This window comes from Muscardinus avellanarius, assembly GCF_963383645.1.
Source record: "Muscardinus avellanarius genome assembly, chromosome: 8".
Classification (NCBI taxonomy): Eukaryota; Metazoa; Chordata; class Mammalia; order Rodentia; family Gliridae; genus Muscardinus; species Muscardinus avellanarius.
This window is the reverse complement of record NC_137794.1, coordinates 9582501-9605239: the sequence shown is the minus strand read 5'-3', so window position 1 is coordinate 9605239 and position 22739 is coordinate 9582501.

Genomic DNA, 22739 nt, shown 5'->3' with positions numbered 1-22739 from the left:
AGAAAATATTTTTGTGTTGTGTACGGGGCCTGATTCCATACTGTGCCTATCATAGACAGGCAGCGAAGTCTGACTCCATGAATCAAAAGAGAGGAACTGAATGAATGAAGCCCTGACTTTGGGATCCTCCTTCTGAAGATTTCCAGTGGAAAGAACCCATTGAATCAATCATATTCTGTCTACTACCTCAAGAATCTCTCTATTACATCACTAATTCTATCTAGTACATAGGAGTATCCTACTACTACAACAAGTAGATTTCTATCTACCACATCACTAATTACTTTCTGTGATTAGTCAGTCACACAAAGTGAAAGGTCAGGCATTCTTCTTCCTCTTATGCAGGAGCTGGGAAAAACTGGGACACAGGAGGAACCCCAGACAAAGGAGGAGAAACCTTAGTGGAGTGCAGGAGGGGACCTAACTGAGGGAGGTGGGAGAGAGGAGGAGGACTCAAAGAGGGACCTCACTGGACATGATGGACATACAGGAGCTCATCAAAGCCTATCACTGTGCTGAGCAGGGGAAAGTGGGGAGGCAGAGGGAGAGGGCTCGACGAGTGCTGTGCGCACGTATGCCTCTTCAGCCTGAACTGCATCAAGATGTATGATTACAGTGCACCAATAAAAAATCACTTAGCTATATTTTATCTTCTGTTTTTGCTTCCGAATAAAAAATAACCATATAACTATATTGCTGAGTTATTTGGAGTACCCAAGATGGACACAGTAATATGGACATAGGTGAATGAACACCGACACCGTCAACTGCATTTCAAACCTTCTCCAAACACAAGTTTCTAAACATAAGTTTTCTATCTCCCATTAATTTATCATCATTAAGTGTTAATATATAAAACATTCTATTAATAGAAAAGTCCAACATTGCTCCCCAAAGTATTATTTTTATTATGGTATAGTATTCATAAAATATACCATCTGGACCACTTTAAAGTGTAGAGTTCAGTGGAGTTAAGTACATTCACATCTACGTGCAGCCATAGCCCCCATCCAATCTCTAGAACTTGATCATCTTCCTCAATGGAAACTCTGTACCTACTACACAAGAGCTCCCTACCCCTACCCTGCTCTGGGAAATTACTGCTTTAAATTTTTTCAAATGTTGGCAACATTTCTGATGAGTGTTGATCCTTTACTGAGATTTAAATCAGTAGCATATTGATCAAGAACAATGTGTTTTGATGAAAAATTTTATACTTCCTAGCAGAGGAATTGCTGCTAGGAATGTAAGAATGACTTCTGTAAAGATAGAAAGAGCTCCTGCAAATAAAGTAGCAACTGTTTTCTATATTAGCGCACGCGTCCTGGGTCACTCCAATCATTACAAGAAGAATTTAAAGGGCAGAAGTTAAGAGGAAGTAACTTCGGCATCCATTTCCCATAATTTTATAGATCTGGGCAAAGCATGGTATACCTGCAGGTTGTGGTCTATTTTGGGATGGCATACTTTGGTTTCCTCTGATAGGATCAGACTAAAGACAGGAGGAGATCAGAACTCTATGCATATTTGTGCATCTGTGTCTCTCTCTCACTTTTCCTCTGTTACCCAGGAATGGAGCCTAATTCCTCTGTGCTTCTGAAATTTTCTTCCATCCTTGGCTTTCTCGGTTAATCATGAATACCACTAAATGGCTTTCGCAACCTTCCACGTGTACGGCAAGTAAAAGTACCGGGTAGTGTTGGTTTAATAATATACTGTTATCTTGCTCAACACTGTAATTTCCATGTTCTTATTGATTGTAATTTATAACATCATTAGCTTTCTAAACTGCCATTAACTAATGATGGACTCTGTGGGCCTAACAGCTCTTTGAAATCAGTTACTGACAAGTTGGCCCCAGAAGCATTTATCAAAAGGGTAATGGATCCCTATTGGAGTGACAATAAATTAGGTTATGCTCTTATTGAATTAAACAATGGATGAAGGAAAATTAGCTATCAATAAACATCTATAAAGCCTTCCCGATTATTCCCAGTCAATTATATCAATTAGAGATCAAACAGGGAACCCCTGCAGTAAGTTAAATAGGACCAACCAGAGCCCAAAGAGACCAAATCCTGTTACAAAATGCAAGAGCAGGGGCAGCTGCAAAAGAGGTAATCATTGCCTCCTTTGACAAAAGAGCTGCTTTATTAGAGCATGGGGTACTGCCTGGAGGCTTGCTTCTGGCTTATGGACAAAGACTCCCTAATAAGGCAAGAAGGGAAAGGGGAAGGAGACCTAGGAGAGGAGGGAGAATTGGAGAAAGGAAAGTGAGATCTTGTGAAGCAGAGCTTACATGCCATTAAAAAAAAGATACTGCACAATTAATTATATGTATATGGCCAATTTCTCCCTTTCCTGGTATAATAAAATTAACCTCTTGATTCATAAGGATGTTTCGTTGGTTCTTTGACAAGTGATGATTTTTGTGAAGCTATTATTATCACTCGTAAATCTCACTTTCACATTCAAGCATATATACATATGTGCACGTGTGGATATATACCCATGAAATACAGATACAAGATAGAACAAATAATATACATAGACAGAGTTACAAATAGGTAGGTATCTACTTTATTCCATTTTGTTGGAAAGGTGTTCTGACACATTGTGCTGATTTTCATTAGGTTTCTTCATTCAAAATTCAGAAGGCTGAAGGAAAATGGAACAAAATATGATTTCTCGTAACTTGAAATCATTGATAAGATTGAGAGAGAAAACATGGTAGGTTTTCCTACTTTCATGCACCTCATACACAGGAGGCTCTCCAGAAACACCTGTTGTTCAAATCTGACAAGAGGCTGAATTATACCTATAAGTAAGAGGAAATCGTGCAGCACAAAATAGTGCGTCGGTCACCTGAGGCCAAGGGTTGAAAGCACATCTGACATATGCGCCTTCGTGGCCCCTCTGCCATATTTTATAAGGAGTATATATCCTTTCACTCCATGCCTTTGAGTTTTATGGAAATTAATCATCTAGTTTAGACAGATTTCACTTTATTGTTCTTCATGAGAAATTGCTCCCTAGAAGCGACGGTGGATTCTTTGTGTCTGTTGATTCCAGTTCATGCACCTTAAATTACCTGCTCCCTCTTATGATCCTGGCCAAATATAGAGGGGATTTGCCTCTGCTCCACAGACGCTAAATATAACTTAGAGTAAAAGAAGAGACCAGAGGCATAGCACACGGAGATGCAACAGCTATGGCACCAGACAGAACACTCATCAGCTTCATTTTCAACCAGCTTTCTTCTCTCATATCCCCATCAGGATATGAGAACAATAAATCAGACCATGCAAAGGCTCTGTGGAAACTTGGGAGGCGATGTTTGCCTAACACATGGCCCCAGCAGCAACCTTCTCATGGGTTCCTTCAACTTTGAGTTTCGCCAGCCTTATCTGTGAGGTGAATGGAGGACCCCTGATATCTTGCAGGGCTCTGTGAGGCACAAAAGCAGTAGTTACTTTAAAAAAAATGGTGTGTTTTCTGGGCGTGGTGGTGCACGCTTGTAATCCCCGCGCGTGGGAGTCAGAGACAGGAGGATCGCACAGGTTCGAAGCCAGCCGCGCGCACTGGCCTAGGAGATCCTGTTTCCAAATAAAAATGTAAAAATAGGTCTGGGAGTGTAGCCCGGAGGTAGAAGGGCTTCCAGGGACCCCAGTACCACCAAAATAAATAAATAAATAAATAAATAAATAAATAAATAAATAAAAAAAATAAAAAATGGTGTGTTGGCTAAGTATGGCGGACACCTGTAACTTTACTACTTGGGAGGCTGAGACAGGAGGATCCCAGGTTCAGCCCAGCCATGGCAATTTAATGAGACCTTATTTTAACAGAAAAATATTGTCTGGGAATGTAGGTTGGAGATAGAATGCCCCTTGGTTCAATTTCAAGTACTAATAATAGTAATAGATATAATAACAAGCTTGGCGTGGTGGCGCACGCTTGTACTCCCAGCATTCGGGAGGCTGAGACAGGAGGATCACGGTTCTCAGACAGCCTCAGCTACTTAGTGAGGCCCTCTGCAACTTAGTGAGACCCTATTTCAAAATAAAGAATAAAAAATACAGGAGAGGGTGTAGCTCGGAGGTCAAATGCCTCTGGGTTTCATCCCCAGACCCTCGGGAAAAAAAAAAAGAAATAATAACAATATTTATACATTTAAAAAAATCAGTCTGTCAAGTATTATGCACTAAACAACTGTTAGCTGCTACAAAAATCGTAAAATCATAATAGCTATCTCCCTTTTGTTCCAATAACGAGCATATTGGTTCTCATGGATTTCTTTCAGAAATGAGCCATTTTGTAGGTCACCAAGACAGAAGAGGCTCCTTTCCCAGCTTCCCACTCTTTGGTACCCTCTAGCCACTCATACTACCGTTTATCCTCACCTCTTCGGTCTCCCATTGGTCTTCATGCATGCCCTTATCTTGACTTGGTGCTGAGCTCCAACGCCCTAGGGATGCTTCAGTTCTGACAGGACAGTAGGACTTTTAATTTCTAAACCTCCACAATCTGTAGATGTATACATTTTCAAAGTCCCAGTCCTGACCAGGAAGAATTCATAAATTCCTCCAGCAGCACGCATCATTTGTTCAAATTATCTTTTCAACATTATTATTTGGGGATATAAGAATATCTGAATTGCAGTCGGGAGTGGCAGCACATACCTGTAATCTCAGTACTTTAGAGGCTGAGATGGGAGGACTGCAGGTTCGAAGCCAGCTTTAAGAACTAACTGAAGCAACTTACCAGTGTGTGCCACCAGTCCCGGAATGAAATGTTATCTTTTATTTGTGAATATTATCTTTTACATAGTTGTTATCTTGATTAAAACTTGAGCTAATTCCTTCAAGTTGCCCTACAGATATTAACTCAAAAGGAATGTCAGTCATTCTTAAGAGAAATTAGAGGGGGTTGTTACTCTTTGCCTTTATCAAATTTAAAAATAAGAAACTATAAGCCGGGTGTGGTGGCACACACTTGTAATCCCCCCAGCGCTTGGGAGGCTGAGACAGGAGGATCACATAGGTTCAAAGCCAGCCTCAGCTGGCTTAAGAGACCCTATTTCCAAATAAAATATAAAAAATAGGTCTGGAAATGTAGGCCAGAGGTAGAAGGCCCCTGGGTTCCATCCCCAGTAGTACCAAAAAAAAAAAAAAAATGGAAACTATATACTTCACTGCAAATAACAGGACCACTTTTTCCGACGCTTATTCTGAGACACTTTTGTACATGCAAACTGTCACTGTTAATAAGCATTAAATGTATGCAATCTCACAATTGGGATAAATAAATTGTGCTAAATATAGCCCTTCTCTGAAGAAGTCAATAGTTAAATAAACACAGAAGTAGTATGAAAAATACCAGTTCTCTTCTGCTCAGTTATGCTAATCTTACAGTGGTGTGAGAAATTCATCGCAATGTGAGAATACCTCTGCGTAGAAACTAGAAGTAAGTGTGCAAACATACGTACACCATCCCCTGAGAAGGCTTTGCGTATTTATTGGAATTAATTTGCATACAAAGCACTGTTCTGTGCAACAGGAGAAGGCGAGGTGAGCAGAAAGCTGTGTCTGGAGGAAAAGTAGGAGAGGGTGAAAATCCCAGACAAGGTTCCAATGTGCACTTAAGCTGGCAAGGGAGGAAGCTTGTGGATGCGCCGACCAGAGAGAGTCAGTTTACAGCAGTGTCGATATAGATAGGGTTAGAGGACAGTAATGTAATTTAAACGGGCTTAGGCAAAAAGATTATAAACCATATTCAGCTCTTCAGAAATGCCTACAGACAACTGAGCTATTTGTTTCAGCTGAAATCTACTTGTCTGCGCCACCCCTCTTTCTGAAACACACTTGCTTTATCTTTAAATTGTATTGGTGCATTATAATTATGTGCAGTGTTAGAGTTTATGGTCACAGATTTATAGATTTGTATAACATATTTGCATCAGTTTCTGCAGCCTTTTTACTGTTGTCATTTCATTAGTCCTAGAGGTCACAGGTAGATCTCTGAGACGCATGTCATGTCAAATATTGTCAGCATATTTCTCCAAATCACATTTTCCCCCAGTTTAATAAAGAGAGAAAAATGAAAGAAAAACTTAATAAATTGCCCAAAACATCGCCTGGTGAAAGTATGATCAGACAGAAGAACAGTCCCTAACATGTACAAAGGCAAAAAAATCTACTTAACACAAATGCTTCTGGAAGCATAAATATGTATTTAAAACATTTGCAGTTCCACGTTATGACATGCATATTAATGTTAGCAGTAGACACAATAAAATGCACATTCCAATTCAACAAAATGTCTAAAATTAGAGAGTTAAATTAGCAACAGTAGTTAAAGTTTATATTAACCTCACTGAAGCTACGCAAGATTTCTGAAAGAAGCGTTAGTAGTTGAACGTGCCTCTATCACTCTGAAATAGATGCGCTCTTCACATGGCTTTGGAGATCATCCGGGTGGCCTCAAAGGGGCTTCATTGTATAACTTGATCTGGGATTTCAATTTGTTCAACTGGCCACTTTAAAGAACGTTAATTTCTTCCCTGTGCTTAAACTTACACCACCTGATGTTCCTGCATGAACACATCAAATCTCCGTAAACAATTTCTGATTCAATACCCAGGACTTTCCCCCAGATTCACCCAGCACGTGTTTATTGAGCATCTACTGAAGTGCCAGATACTGTTTTAGATCCTGAGGATACAGAAGTGAAGGAAACAACAATTCTTGAGGAACCCTAATGTGACACTTAAACCAAGGGCTAGAGGGAACGAGGGAGGGAGCCGTGGAGATGTCCAGGGAAACTGATGAGAGAAGAACCAACCAGTGCAAAGGCCCTGAGCCCTGGTGCTTCCCAAGTGGCTAGTGTTTGCAGCAAGGAGGCCTGAGTGGAGTATGTGATGGGGAGAGTCCAGGAGCTGAGATAAAGGGAATGAGAAACACAGGCCAAGGAGAATCATGGTAGTTCATGGTGAGAATGCTGCCTTTTATTCTGCAGGAGATATTTGTGGTTTGAAGGCTTTGGACAAAGGAGAGACACACATATTTAAGAATGGCTCTTCATCTTTTAAGTGAAAGAACAATACTTAACCAAGGGCCCATGTAAGCCAGGCAGCTGTGTTAAGCTATGATCTTGAAAAGGAATCGGGGTTTCCAAATACAAGAATAGAGTGCCACTGAGGCCTCCGAGCCTGGGATCGGAGCCTGCCTTGAGACTAGGCCGGTGCTGTGGCCACCAAGGCCGGAATTGGAGCCAGCTGAGGGGTTAGACCGGTGTCGGGGCCAGCGAGACCAGAATCGGGGCCTCCCACGAGGCAAGGCCGCTGCTTGAGCCAGCGAGGTCTGGATCAGTCCACTGGGTGGCCAGGCCACTACTGGGGCCATGAAGAGTGGGATCGGTACTTGCAATGCTGCATGCACAAAGAAATATCGCAGAAAAAAAAAAAAAAACACAACAAAAACCAGATGCTTCCCCTAATCAGCAATAACTAGGAGGAAAGGGGCAACAGGAAGAGGTCAAGCTATAGAAAGGGCCCTATAGTGAAACAACTAAGGTGACCAATCAGAGGGTATGGAATAGGGGAGGATGGAGCCTCTTGAAAATGCAGGAGGTACATAAACAAATGTATCAAAGTTAATCACCAAACAAGCATGGGATCGAGGGAGGGGATGGGATGGGGGCTGGATGAGGGCTAATTGGATGATGTGTGCTTGTATATCCTCTCAAGTCTTGTATTCCAATGTGATATATGATTACAATGCACCAATAAAAATAAATAAAAAAACAAATACAAGAAGAGGCGGCAGCGATGAGGGAGAAGCCTTGCTGACCTTTCTGTTCACTGCTGAGCCGCATGCGTCAACAACACATCTCCCCTTGGTCCCTACACTGACCCTCCACTGCAGACACAGCCAAGCAGCAGAAAATCCCTTTAAGTCTCCATTCAGAGTCTACCAAGTCCAAATGTTGCATTGCAAGAAAGAGTTATGAAGGTGAAACACTTTATAACAGAAGTGAAAATGACCCTCAAGGCTACCAGTCCTAAATATAAAAGTGTTTGTAAATCCCTTGAGTTTTAGGACCCACACATGTTCTTTGCCTTTGAAAATTGGAACGCATTTCCAGCCCATGCCAGCCAGCATTTCAGCTGTCCAGCTCGCTTTTCACCCAGGAGGCACATTACCATCAAAAAGAGCGAACTACTTATTGGGCAATATTCACCTGGTGTAAATTGTTGCTCTTAGACAGGTGGCTGCATATCTGTTGTAGGAAAAAAAAAGAGTACACGGAAAAACTTGAAAGTACATTCTTCTCTTAAATCATGGAGTGTATGGATTTCAGTGGTATTGAACTAAGTCAAGTTCAAAACCAAAAAGAAACCCGGTGACACAGAGATTGATCCTGTGATTCCTTGTTTCTCTTAGTGCTGCTCTTTGAAGATAAAGTAAGACTCCAATTTTTGAAGAGGGTCGTTTTCTAAATTCTCTCTTTAGCCCATGATTTGGAACTGGAACGATATTTTTCCCTGAAAAAACGAGATGGTCAATGGTGTTTGAGTTTCCAGGTGAATTCCTAACGCCTCCTTGATCCAGGGCAGCGTTGGGTTATAGCAAAGGCATGGTGTCTCAAAAGGGCAGGCCAAACAGAGGAGAGGAGGAAGGAGCAGGAGACAGGGCGAGAGAGAAGTTGCCTTTCTTCTTAGCACACTGGGGCACACCTGGCCTACATTTCAAAGTAGATGGTTGCACCTACCTTCCCCATCTCTTTAGATGGACACTTCTTCCTTTTATAAAACTATTTGATTGTTGTATCGTGACTCTACATCATAGTTAGGCTCAACGTGTTAAAAAAACACGCATGTGAACAGATCTTTCTCTCTTTCCCTCTGGACATCGCTTTCTATCTAACCGGTAGATTTTATTTGCAAGCCCCCAGGGATATTAGGTCAATGCCCTGTGACACTGCAGCCTGTCTCTCTCCAAAGCAATCTACAATTCAAAAGCACTCATCTCATTTCTCCTCTACCTCAAACAAAACTCCTTCAGTGTCCAGGACATCTAGTCTGTGCCAGAAGCCGAGAGGAAAATTGATCATAATTATTTTATTCTAAAAAGTAAATGACTAAGAGAATAGACATGGAGAAAATCTATAAAGGGTAAACCCAGAGTTGGGCTAGCCCTGGTGGCACATGCCTGTAAGCCCGGTTCGTGGGAGGCTGCGACAGGAGGATCACAGGTTGGAAGTTGACTTCAGCAAATTAGCAAGACCTGGTTTCAGAATAAAAATATAGTAATAATAATAAGGGATGGAGCTGGATCTCAGAGGGGGGATGTCCATGGCTTAAGTCTCCAGTACCATAAAAAGAATCAAAAGCACCTAGTTAGAACTGGAAAACATTGTGCCACTTTGGTGGTATGAAGTAATACAATCAACGTAAGTAGAAAGTGGAGGAAGGGGCTCTACCCATAAGGGTTTCCCTGGGGATCCCCATTTCTTAGTCTTTCTCCGCATTTTATTTCTCTAAGTTTGAGGTCAAGCTGAAGGTTTAATTTTCAAAAAAGTTGCCTTTAGAGGTGATGGTGCTCTTGGTGGCAGACTCCGGTTAGCCTGGGCCAGGGAATATGAGGAAGAAGGAGAGTGCTTAGGAAGATAGACGTAAGACTGTAATTTTTTATCTTTCAATATCAACTCCAGAAGATAAGCCATGTCTCCAAGGGCCATTTATGATCATTTACGTTCACTTTACTTTCTTGTTACATTTTTTCAACCCAATGGGTATCAGAGTTTTGAGCAAAGTAAGTTGTTTTAAAGGCAACTGATTGTTATCCTCATAAAAGAAAGCATTACAATAACTCATGGAAAAGAATATAAAGCATTTCTCCAGTCTTTTATCATGTCTTGGTGTCTGCAAGCTAGTGATTTTATGAGACTTTTTAAGTAGAATATTACCTTTCAGTTTAGAAATGAATCGTAAGCCTGAGAAATTTTAGCTCCATGAAAATAAATAAGACCCATGCCTGAGATAAGAACCTGAGATAATTATTGGCGGGAAAAAAAACAGTAGCTGAACCACTACCATAAAACAAGACTAGGAGAATTCCCAAAGATAGCCAATTTATCTGGCTATAGTCAGAAGCATAGTTTGAATTCCACAGCCTCCAAGCATGTTTTTGCATTGAAACTTGACTTTTTATTTCTTTTTTCCCTCCCCCATGTATCCCATCCCTCACGTCTTTATCACACGCAAACACGGTATCTTCATCATAAACCTAAGGGCCATCCCAGTGTCACAACGCCTTAGCGACCACAGAGAGGGCCCAGGCTGCTGAACACCCAAGGCAGCATTGTGAATGGCTTTAGGAAGGAAGACTTGAGACTTTTATGGATGACTCCTTCTCTCCAATTTCCTAGGTGCCTTTGCATAAGTTGCTAGCAACTCAATTAGTTAATGTTCAAGCCCTGGAACTGGTGAAGTAATCATTCCTTTCTAAAGAGCACAGTGGGGGTACTTCTCACTTTTATTTGTTTTCTTTTGCATTCACTGTAACTATTTTTTTCTCCCTTAATTCATGCTCCTATGGTTTTTCCCTCTGTGCCTCAGCTACATACGGCCTTGAAAAATCAATAAAACCTTTGCACATAATAATGCTTACCTACTCTACCTCACCGGGGTGCTGCGATGCGTAATTAATTAATGTGTGTAAAGAGCCGAGGGATCGTGCACGAGACGCCCTATAAGTGAGAAGAATCACTATTAATAAGTGTTATTACCCTAATGCCTCTAGATGTCAGCAAAACATCTTTGAAAAATATAATTGGGTGGCCTGTTTTGAAAAACCTAGGTTCGTTTATTCTCTCATGTAGGACAGATGCAGGGAGCAGGTACCAGGAGCCACGCAGGGGGCCGTTCTCCAGGCTCAGGAAGGTCGTTTAATCTTAGAGTATGAACTTTGAATAGAAGGAGGAGTCGGAGCATAACGGCGCTGCCAGGCCTTGAGGCCAGAATGGGTAGCAGGCTGGGCTTTGCTTCAGAATCCATGTGAAAAAGCAGCCTTTTCTGAAAAAATAGTATTTCATTTTCTCATGTCTAAAGCCGGGTATTTCTAGCGAATGGACATAAATACACACACACACACACACACATATGCACACGGATATATACATACATGTGTATGTTTATTAATATATATGTAAACGCATGCACATTTTTTTCTTTCTGTGTTTGGAAATGCATATGCAGAGTTGCTAACAGAGAAATGGGTGGGAGCCGTTCTACATCCCCTGAACCCCGTGGTGGCCTCGGCCCCCTCTTCCTTCCCTGAAGAAAATGTGTGCGCGCATGAAAATGTTGGCAATTTTCCAGGAAATGCAGGCAATGCCTTTTCAGACATTTTTTTTTGTTGTTGTTGGTGGTGGTGGTGGTACTGGGGTTCCTGGAAGCCCTTCTCCCTCCCTCCGGGCTACACTCCCAGACCTATTTTATATATTTTTTATTTGGAAACAGAGTCTCTTAAGCCAGAGAGGCTGGCTCTGAGCCAGCGCTTTCCTCCTGACTCTGTCTCCCAAGTGCAGAGATTACAAGTGTGCGCTGCCACGCCTGGCATCCAGACTTACTTTGAATTGAGATCTCAAAGAAATCTAAGTGATCAGTTATGGATGTCTCTCTCAGAAAGACCTATCCCCCTTCCCACTTTCTTCTTGTGTATCATTTGTCCCAGAGAGATACAAGTGTGTGGTACAGACAGAGGAGAAGACCAGGACTAGTGGAACGCGCCGAGAGGTTCCTCAGCCGATGAGTGCTAGGTGGTGAAAGTCAATAAACTCAGGCCGGGCATGGCGGTGGGTCCAATCCTGTTATTCCTGCTACTCAGGAGGCTGGGGCAGGAGGGTCACAAGTTCCAGGCAACCTAGGCCACTTGATAAACCCCTGTTTTAAAGCTATCTACACCACAGAATTGACAAGACTGCCAGAGTAATGCATCATGCATAACTGCGTTTATAGCCGCACAATTCATCATTGCCAAACCATGGATCTAATTAAGACTTTTGTACACACACACACACACACACACACACACACACACACACACACAAATGGAATTCTACTGGGCCCAAAAGAAGAACAAAAGTATATAATTTGCAGGGAAATAGATGGAATTGGAAATTCCATCTAATTGATGGAATTGGATTATGCTAAGTGAGATTAGTTAGTCACAGAAAGTGAAAAGTTGGATGTTTTCCTTCTTGTGGAAGCTGGGGAGACATAGGACACAGGAGGGATTCTAGACAAAGAAAGAGACACCATCATGGAGTGAAGGAGGGGACCTAACTGAAGGAGATTGGAGCAGGGGGAGGACTTAAAGAAGGGAACGTCTCAGTGGACACGATGCACACACACAAACGTATCAAGCCTGTGTGGAGTCACTGTGTGGAGCACAGGAAGGTGGGGAGGGAGGCTGGGCGGGGACCTGGGGAGGGCTCAGTGGGTGCTGTTGCCTGTGTGCCTCTATCACCCTGAACTTCAACAAGCTTTTGATTAAATGCACCAATATAAAAGAAAAAATAGATAAAATAAGGCCTGGGGATGTAGCCCAGTGGTAGAGTGTTCCTGGGTTAAATCCCCCCCCAAAAGGAAAAGAAACTCCATTGGGAAAAAGTATTTTTTTACAATTACTTAAATTCAAGTCACCATACCTTGATTTTGCTGCTGTGTCCTGAGTAACGACAATTTAGTTTTCCAAACACTTTCTGGGGAGGTAAAAATTATACATCAGAAGTTTCCATGATGACTAAAAATACTCTCTACAAGTTACATTTAAGTCAAAGACACTAAATTGTCCATCAGTTTTCCCTATTATCAAATATGGCACAGATGTTATTTCTCAAGGAATTTCACAAAGGAAAAAAAGGTTAAACTGTTTGTGGTGTTTTGGTCTTGGGTGACTGAGGGCGTCCATTAAAGTCCAGCTAGCCTCAGGAGAGCAGGCAGCGACCTGGGACTCAGAGTGTGTTCTTCTGGGGCAAGGACAGCCCTTGATGACATCAGGGGCCCTTTCTCTGGGCCGAACTCAAGGCTCCAGAACACAGGATGAGATTGGCCACGGTCAACAAGGCTTCTCTTCAATAGACAGTCCAATAGGTAACCAGTCTGAGTCCCAGCAACAGTCGAGAAGAAAAAGAAAAACAGCAGGACAGAGAAGTAAAAACACTGTTTAATAAGTACTTAGTTAATTTAAAATCACACCCACATTGAGTTACGTAGAGCATGGCTATTATTTTAGAGAAACAAATGCAACTCCATAGGAACATGTCATGAGGATTGAGATGCTGGGATTTCTTCCAGGTCCAGCGCTGGTGAGGGCGACTTAAGAGGTACCACTGCCGCCACCCTGATCTGCTTCTCCCCGAGCCTGCCTGCTCCTTCTCACAGGTCTCCTTCCCTGCACAGAAATTAAGCCAAAGTCTCCGATCTGCAGTTCCCCTCGTGGGATCCTTATAAGACTTAATTACATAATGTTCACAGAGTACTCTGCTGCTCAGGTGTCCCTGGACACAATGCAAAGCACAGTATTATTGTGATCGTCATTAATTAGGATGATCCTGTCTGCGGCAGGGGAAGTTTCCTGTCCCCTTTGGAGAGTTGTACCCTGGCCTTTAGTATGGCAGAAGGGATTTACAACAGGTCTAGTGACCTGTATCCTTGATCTTAGAGAAATCTCAGAAAAGCAAAAAAGAATGCCAGAAGAACTGAAGACCTGAAGTCACCAGGCTTATTATTTTATTTTTAATTTTTATATTAGTGCATTGTAGTCATACATCTTAATGGGGTACATGATGGTAGAGGCATACGTGCACACATCACTCATTTAGCCCTTCCCCAGTTCCCACCCCATTCCCTCCCCCTCCCTCCTTCTCATGTCTGGCTTAGTGATTGACTTTGATATGTTTGTGAATGTACATCATGTACATTAGGGAATTTCCCTCTTCCCCCTCGCATCCCCTTCAGTTAGGTCGCCTTATTTGCTCATCTATGGTCTCTCCTTCTTTGTGTAGCATTCCTCCTATGACCCCCACTCTTTTTTGAACACAGGGAGACCATTGCAAACAAACTATCATGGCCCTTGATTCTAATACTCCTCTCTCCAAAACCATTAAGATTGCTTATTAAAGGGTTGGCTTTATAATTCCTGGAGAATGCAGTAGCAATCATTAAAAGCCAACATGGGACACTGAAAACAAGCAAAGTCTTCCGTCTCCAGTTCTTTCTCTGATTTGCTCCTTCAACCAATAATTAGGGGGATGCAATTGACACGGAATCCAGGCTTCAGGAAAATATTTGCAAAAGCAACTCATGTGAAACTTGTGGACAAATTTGATGACCGCTGACTGTGCATGAATAAATAAGTGTGCAAACTGCAGGAACTCGGTGCACTGCTTACTGGGTAGGGATAGCCCTGGGTGGCTGGTCTTTATCCTACACTACTCTGCCTGACATCTGTGTGTGTGTGTGTGTGTGTGTGTGTGTGTGTGTGTGTGTGTGCATGAGAGAGAGAGAGAGAGAGAGAGAGAGAGAGAGAGAGAGAGTTAGTTTGAATCCAGAGATGTTCTACTTCCTAGTTACACCCCACGTCCTATATTATTCTTTTTTATTTTGAAACAGAGTCTTGCTAAGTTGCTGAGGACCTCACTAAGTTGCTGAGGCTGGTCTAGAACCTGGGATCCTCCTGTATCAGCCTCCCAAGTAATGGGATTACAGGTGTGTGCTACCTCTCCAGGCCTAAAATCTTTAATTTGTGGTGACTTAAATGCTGTATTATTAGACATGAAAATGAATATATTGAATTTTTTTTGTGTGGGTCTGGGAATGGAACCCAGGGGCGTTCGACCTCCGAGCTACAGCCCCTGCCCTATTTTCTATTCTTTATTTTAAAACAGGGTCTCACTGAGTGGCAGAGAGCCTCACTAAGTAGCTGAGGCTGTCTGTGAAGCACAATCCTCTCGTCTCAGCTTCCTGAATGCTGGGATTACAAGTGTGTGCCACCACATCCGGCTTATATTGAATATTTTATTTTATTATTTATTTATTTATTTATTTATTTATTTTTTGGTGGTACTGGGATTCCTGGAAGCCCTTCTACCTCCGGGATACATTCCCAGACCTATTTTTTATACTTTTTTATTTGGAAACAGGGTCTCCTAAGCCAGCGCGTGTGGCTGGCTTCGAACCTGCACGATCCTCCTATCTCCGCTTCCCAAGCGTGGGGAATTCCAAGCGTGCACCATCACGCCTGGCCTATATATATTGAATATTTAAAAGTGTTGAGGCTGGGCATGGTGGCGCAGGCTTGTAATCAGGAGGCTGAGACAGGAGGATCGCGGCTTGAGGACAGCCTCAGCTACTTAGTGAGGCCCTTTGCAACTCAGTGAGAACCTGTTTCAAAAATAAAGAATAAAAAACAGGTCTGGGGGTATAGCTCTGAGATAGAATGTATCTCTGGGTTCCATCCCTAGTACCACACACAAAAAAAAATGTGTTCAGAGCTGAGATTGGTAAACTAAATCTTAGAAAATAAAATTTAAATTTGAAGCTTTACAAACCACACTTCAAAGCTAAGACAGGGAGAGATGTGGTTAAGCGTGGTATATGAGTGTTGGTTCTCAGCACGGTTAGCAGTATTCTGTGGCCATCAAGAAAGCTGTATACAATTCAGACTTTATTAACCAAACATCTTGTTTGGTTCTAGGCAGAATGTAAACAGATATCATTGTCCTGAGTTATAGAATATATGGATTTTAAGGTCAGAGTCTGTGCTATATATGTCCGGGTGCCACCAAAGCCTATTATAACAGCTGGAACAGCATAGGCACTCAATTCGTGTTTGTTGCATGAACAAATTTCAGATTTGGAAACAAGCCACAAGGAATAGAATTGATGAACGTTTTTATGGGAAAAAATAAAACGTTCAATAGTGTGATCACAATCTCCAAGTATTTGAAGAAGGATTGCCACGTGACAGAGGGACCACGTGAGTCCTCCTGGTACAAGGGAGTTTCCAGTGGTCCAGCTGCATCATCCTGGTGGCGTTCTTTGCATGGGAAAAGGCCAGGGAGCCTGGGGGGTGTGCAGTGTGCAGCCTGTGTACTTGTACAGAATCAGGTACCCTTGACTCTGAGTGGTTAATCTCAGAGGGAATAGAAACTTTTCTCCTATGTTGAAACAAAATCAAATCAAGCTTTTCAAGAATTCCTCCTCCACCCCCAACACCAGAGATTGCAGCCCGGGCCCTGTTGCCAAACTACATACTCAGGAGTTTCTCACTAAGTTGCCAAGGGCTGGCCTCAAATTTGTAATCCTCCTGCCTCAGCCTTCTGAGTCACTGAGATTAGAGGCATGCACCCCCACGTCCAGCCAACTTTTCAAAGAGTGTATGAACTGCTTAGACTTTAAACTACTGTTTGTGTACTTTTCCAAATTATTTGGTCAGTTAAGATGCTTCAGTAAGTTTTTGTTTTAAAAGATAATGACGTCAGCTTCAATTCTATTTCTTTTGAAATTTTAGATATCACAGTATAATTTGCAAAAGTAACAGATATACAAACACTGATTTTAATAGAAGTTAATGAGGAGAATGTGAATTTTTATTTTTATTTATTATTATTATTATTATTATTATTATTATTATTATTATTATTATTGGTGGTACTGGGGTTCCTGGAAGCCCTTCTACTTCCGGGCTACACTACCATACCTATTTTATACTTTTTTTATTTTTGGAAACAGGGTCTCTTAAGCCAGTGAGTCTGGCTTGGAACCTGTGCGATCCTCCTGTCTCTGCCTCCCACGCGTGGGGATTACAAGCGTGTACCACCACACCTGGCTGAGAATGTGAATTAAAAATAAATCTATATTCGCCAGGCATGGTGGTGCATGCTTACATTTGGGAGGCTGAGACAAAAGGATCACGGTTCGAGGACAGCGTCAGCTACTACTTAATGAGGCCCTTTGCAACTCAGTGAGACCCTGTTTCAAAATAAAGAATAAAAAATAGGGCTGGGGGTGTCGCTCAGAGGTAGAATGCCCCCAGGTTTCATCCTCAGTACTGAAAAAAACAAACTATAGAATATGCACTGTATGGTTAGGCATTATTTTAATTGCTTAAACACACTACACTTAATCCCACTATCAGTCTTATGGAGCAGGCACTATTGTTCCTATTGTACCATTTTGCAGATGAAGAAACAGAGGTACAGAAGTTTAAGTCACCTGCTCATGGCCACAGAGCTAGGAAGCTGTATGATGGGTAAAATGGAGAAGCAGGAACCAGGGACAGTGGGTTTAATGTCAGGGCACAGCTCCGGGGTCCCCCTCCTTAGTCAGCACACGGGGCTTCCCTTCTTAATGGCTCCTCATAACCCATATGGTGCACTCATCCGATCAGAGCTCTTACAGTCTGTATGTCCAGTCCCTTGAAACAAATACAGGAAACATCGCAATGAATCTGGCCTGTTTGGCTGTTCATTTGTTGAAAATAAAGACTACCTGCACCTCAGAGGTGTATTAGTCACAAAGACACAAAGTAAAGGCAGCCCCAAACCTTCTATTACCTTGTTCTTAGAAATTAAACAGAAAAAATATATTGTAAGAAAATGACATTGTAAAGTGTAAGATATCCTTCGAAATCAGAGCTTATAATGCTGATTTAACATTTTGATGCTATTAAAATTCGCAATTTATACTTTAATGCAATGGCTCCTCCAAAACCCAGATTCAATATATTGTTTAAAAATTTATTTGCAAATGATCATGGTGGTACACACCTATAATTCCAGTACTTGGGAGGTTGAGACAGGAGGATCGCAGGTTCAAGACCAGCCTCAGCAACTTGATGAGATCCTGTTTCAAAATTAAAATAAATAAATAAATAAGGCTGGGAATGTAGTTCTGAAGGTGAATGGCCCTGAGTTCAACTTCCATTATCAAAAAACAAATAAATATGTATAAATGTATATACATATATATAAATATTTGCACACAAATCATGCTTTTTCTTACAGAATTGTCTGTAGTATATATTTGTCAAAGGGGAAAATGCAAATATTTCCTTTTTATGTCACACATATTACTAAATTGTTACATTGGCATATACTTCATCATATAATTTTGAATTATATTTTGTTCTAAAATAAAATATTTTAATTACATTTTTTTTCTTATACCAGGCTAACTCTATGCAGTAATTTATAAATTGCTCATGGTTATTTGTTTCTCAAGATTGTATATTTTTATGAAAGGAATTCAGTTTAAAATCTTGCAGTATCTCATTACCGAGCAATCAAGAAAATGGATGATATAGAAGCCACAAACTACTGCAGGCCTTTCTCCTCTGCCGGCATTACGTGTTTGCTCTTTTAACACATAGGATGAGTTCAGAATATTTATTGAAGTTCATCAGGTTTATCCCAATGAAAAACCGGCTCTTTGGGCATCTTCGAAAAGATGGAGCCAGGTTTAGCTCATACGTTTGTGATTATGGAGGGAGGGAACCGTTTATAAATTCCTCCTTTGATCTTTAGGATTTACCCAAATCCTACTCACTTTCCAAGTCCCAATTATTTCACCACACCCAGACCATCTCTGACTATGTCAGCCTCCTGGTCTTGTTTAGGAGCTAACGCTGTGCTTACTCACCTGGTACCATGGTGTGCTGCTTTTGCCTGGCCCTCGCAGGAATTCCTCTTGATTATGGCTTCAAAGTCAGGCACCTGACTTCACGGTCACTTTCCTTTTCTGAACTTTATTTTTATTCTTTATGGTCTTAGTCTGTAATTTCTCTGAAGGCTAGATGAGACTACTTAACCTTGTATTACCTCACCTTGCTTTTTATGCCCTTTCTAAAAACCAAACAGACCATAATTTAGCACTGGTATCTCAGAGACCTTTTGCTCCGTCACTTGATTCTATGGACTAAGAAGAAAAAAAGAAAAAAAGGCAGATGCCTGGAGGAGAAAAGATTGGAGGGCAGAAAACCTTTCCTAATGACCAAGGTTCTGTAGGGTCTCCTCCCCAAATCGAAGTGCTAATTTATCTCTGTAAGCATTAGCAGAGCCATTAATCTGTTTAATTTCACAAAGTTTCCCTTCCTTCCTTTCCATCAATGTCCTCATTCCTAGTTTTTTGCCAAGGATGACACTCAGTGGCTGCATTAGTTAAAAGAGTAATGGAAAATTAGAAAGTAACTACTGACCCAAAGTTTCCTGGGAGAAGTTTTAAAAATAGTTCTAAGGACCGAATTACCTCTCATTCTCAGCCTACCGGGAAGACCCTGTCTCTTCAAATGTCTTCACCATTTTAATAGGCTTCTTTTGCAATTTAATTAAAAACGATTTTTGGTTATACAAATAATAGCAAATATCAAAATATTCTTGAAGAAAGGGGTGGTAGCTGGTGGTGAGAACATAGGAATAAAGGAAAAATACATTGTGCATCTGAGAAATAGTACATGGAGATAGAAGATGCAAACTGTTTCATGACCTATCCCAGACTTTTTTAGTTTCTCTCTCTCTCTCTCTCTCTCTCTCTCTCTCTCTCTCTCTCTCTCTCTCTCTCTCTCTCTTTTCTCTGTCTCAACAAAGGACTAAGCAGTTCAAAATGGAGACACTCCAGGCCACTTAATAGCATCTCTGTTGGTCTTTCTCCAGTAGGTGTAAGTATTGCGAGCAACAGCACCTCTTGTCACCAGCTGGGGATGGGGAGTGGCTGCCTCAGGGGACTCTGAGCCTAAAAAATCCACCACAGAGAAAAGGCAATAACAGAAGTCTGTTGCTGTCTAACCTGCCATATAAATGAAACAATCAAACAAGACACAAAGGAAACTCCAGTAACCACCAGAGGCAAAAGCAGTTGGTGTAATATATCCTGGCTTCGGTGACTATTTTTAGTTCCCTCCCATCCCCCCCCTTAAACTCTAACTCTCTCTCTCTCTCTCTCTCTCTCTCTCTCTCTCTCTCTCTCTCTCTCTCTCTCATTTAGATTAACTGGGAGAAAGCATTAAATAATTCAGGAAAGTCAGAGGCAGTGAAGTGAGACTAGCAGAGAGAGTGAGGGCACACATCTGAATGAAATAAAAAAAAAATCATACTGCTACCTTGCAATCTCTGTGAATGTGCTCGAATCCATGAATATTGGAGATTATGAAAGTCTGTCAGAGTTGACACTTAACAGGGCTTCATCTTCTGTTTTTTATTTCTCATAAATTTGCATTCCAAAAACATTAAGTACATTCAGAGAAAGGATTTTCATGAATGGAAGAGAAAAAAATAATTTATCAGCCGATCATTTCAGTCTCCCTCTGGGTAAGATATTATAGGTGCGATGCATGACAAACTGGTGGGTCCAATTTGCTTCCAAGAATTTTGGGGGGAAAAGTGCCTGCAAACATCACTAAATTTCTCTTTAATGAATCACTTGTGTGTGCGTGTGCGTGTACGTGTGTGAAGTTCTTGGAATTGAACTCAGGACCTTGTGCGTGGCAGGCAAGCACTTTGCCACTGAGCTCTACCCTCAGACCTTAGCACATCTATTTAGTAGCAACTGACCTAGCAGCTTAGTATCAGTGGGCAAGACCTATATCTGAATTCTCAGTAGAACTGTGGAATCCTCTGCACTCAAGAAAGACTTAGCTGCTTCAATCACAAGTCCGTGGCATCTTATATGTGTAGCTATTTTAGAGAACTCTGGAAATGGTCTTGCTAGTGCAGTTTACACCTGAAAATAGCAACAGCAGCTTAGAGTTTTCTCGGAGTCTCCTGTGACGATGCCTCACCTATTTCAAAATGTACCCTCCGGAGGACCAAAGGGTGGCTAGATAGCTCACTTTCTCCCTCGTGACTGGGTGGCGTCGTTCCAATAGGAAATTCCTCACACTTGAATTTTGTTCCATCCAATCAAATCTTAAACACTTTAAGATGTTGGATCTCCTTGCACTAACTACCCCCATATGTTCGCTAATGACTTAATTACTGAGACTCCTCTGAGAGGAATTTGCATAAAGAAATTGATATATAATGGTGAAATTTCCAGACACCAAGGCAGACCAATGGTGAGTGGGATGGCACCGAAGGGTGTTGTGTTGAAAGTATTACGGAACAAGGACACTGGGGAAGGTAAGAAAATAAATAAAGAGAACAGTACTTTAGTGCCAGGAGTACGACAGTGTTTCAATTTTACTTGGTCATTCTTTTTTTAAAATAAAATTTTATTGGTGCATTGTAGTCATATTTCTTAATAGGATAAAAAAACTTGAGATAAACATGCATACATCACCCAATCAGCCCTTACCCAATCCCTAATCCCTACCTTCCCCCCTCCCTCCTTCTCATGCTTGGCTTCCTGATTAACTTTGATATGTTTAAGTACATCATGTGCTTTAAAGAGTTTCCCTCTTCCCCCTCCCATCCCCTCAGATAGGTCACTTTAATTTCTCCTCTACAGTATCCCTTCTTCATCTAGAGTTCCCCCTGTTACCCATTTCTCTCTAGTTTTTGTACATCAGGAAAAGCATCTGATTTCTTATTTTTTGTGACATTTCACTGCAAATGCCATAATTTTGTTCTCCTTTATGGCTGGGCAAATTTCATCGTGTACACATCCCTGAGTTTTGTAATCCTCTCATCTGTTGAAGGACATCTTGGCTGGCTCCACAGTTTGGCAATGGTGAACTGTGCATCTATGAACATGGTTGCTCATGCATCAGTTTGGTATTTTGGTTTTCATTCTTTTTGGTAGATACCCAGAGGTGGTATTGCTGGGTCATATGGTAAGTTTATTTTCCTTCTTCTGAGGATCTTCCAAACTGTTTTCCAAAGTGATTACATTAATTTTCTAAAACTAGCCTCCATTGTCTTCACCATTCTCCATTTCCTACTAATACTATCAATCTTGGGAAATTTATGAAGCAATAGGATTTTACCAGGTTTGGGACAGGAAACATTATTCACAGCCACAGTCCCTAACCTGATGATAGGACCAACCACAAAGCAAGGTCACAGAAAACCTGGAAGAGGCTCCCTGAATCCCAAGGAAGTGATCCCAGAGCCGGAGTAAGCTGGGCACAACTGCACGTGGCAAAGAGCATGAGAAAGCAGAGGCAGAGACAGGTGTCGGAAAAAAACACCTGGTGTCCAGGTAGCACGGAGCACTTCTTCCAAAGAGAAGGAAATGAACAGGTAGCAAACTCAAGACATGTGAGTGTGAAGGAAGAGAGAGAGAGAGAGAGAGAGAGAGAATGATGAATCTCCAGAACTCAGAGACACATAGACTAACTAACCATCAGGAGTAGTCAGAAATAGAGCAGCAACAACAAATGTGTGGCTTTAGGGCTAAATGGGTGATGTATGCACGTATGCCTCTACCATCTTGTACTCCATTAAGATTTATTTATTTATTTATTTATTTATTTATTTATTTATTTATTTATTTTGGTGGTACTGGGGTTCCTGGAAGCCCTTCTACCTCTGGGATACACTCCCAGACCTATTTTATACCTTTTTATTTTTGGAAACAGGGTCTCTTAAACCAGCGTGGCTGGCTTTGAACCAGCGCGATCCTCCTGTCTCCGCCTCCCAAGCACGGGGATTAGAAGTGTGCGCCACCACGTCCGGCCTCCAGGCACAAAAAATAAGAAATCAGATGCTTTCCCTAATATGTGAGAGTTAGGGAG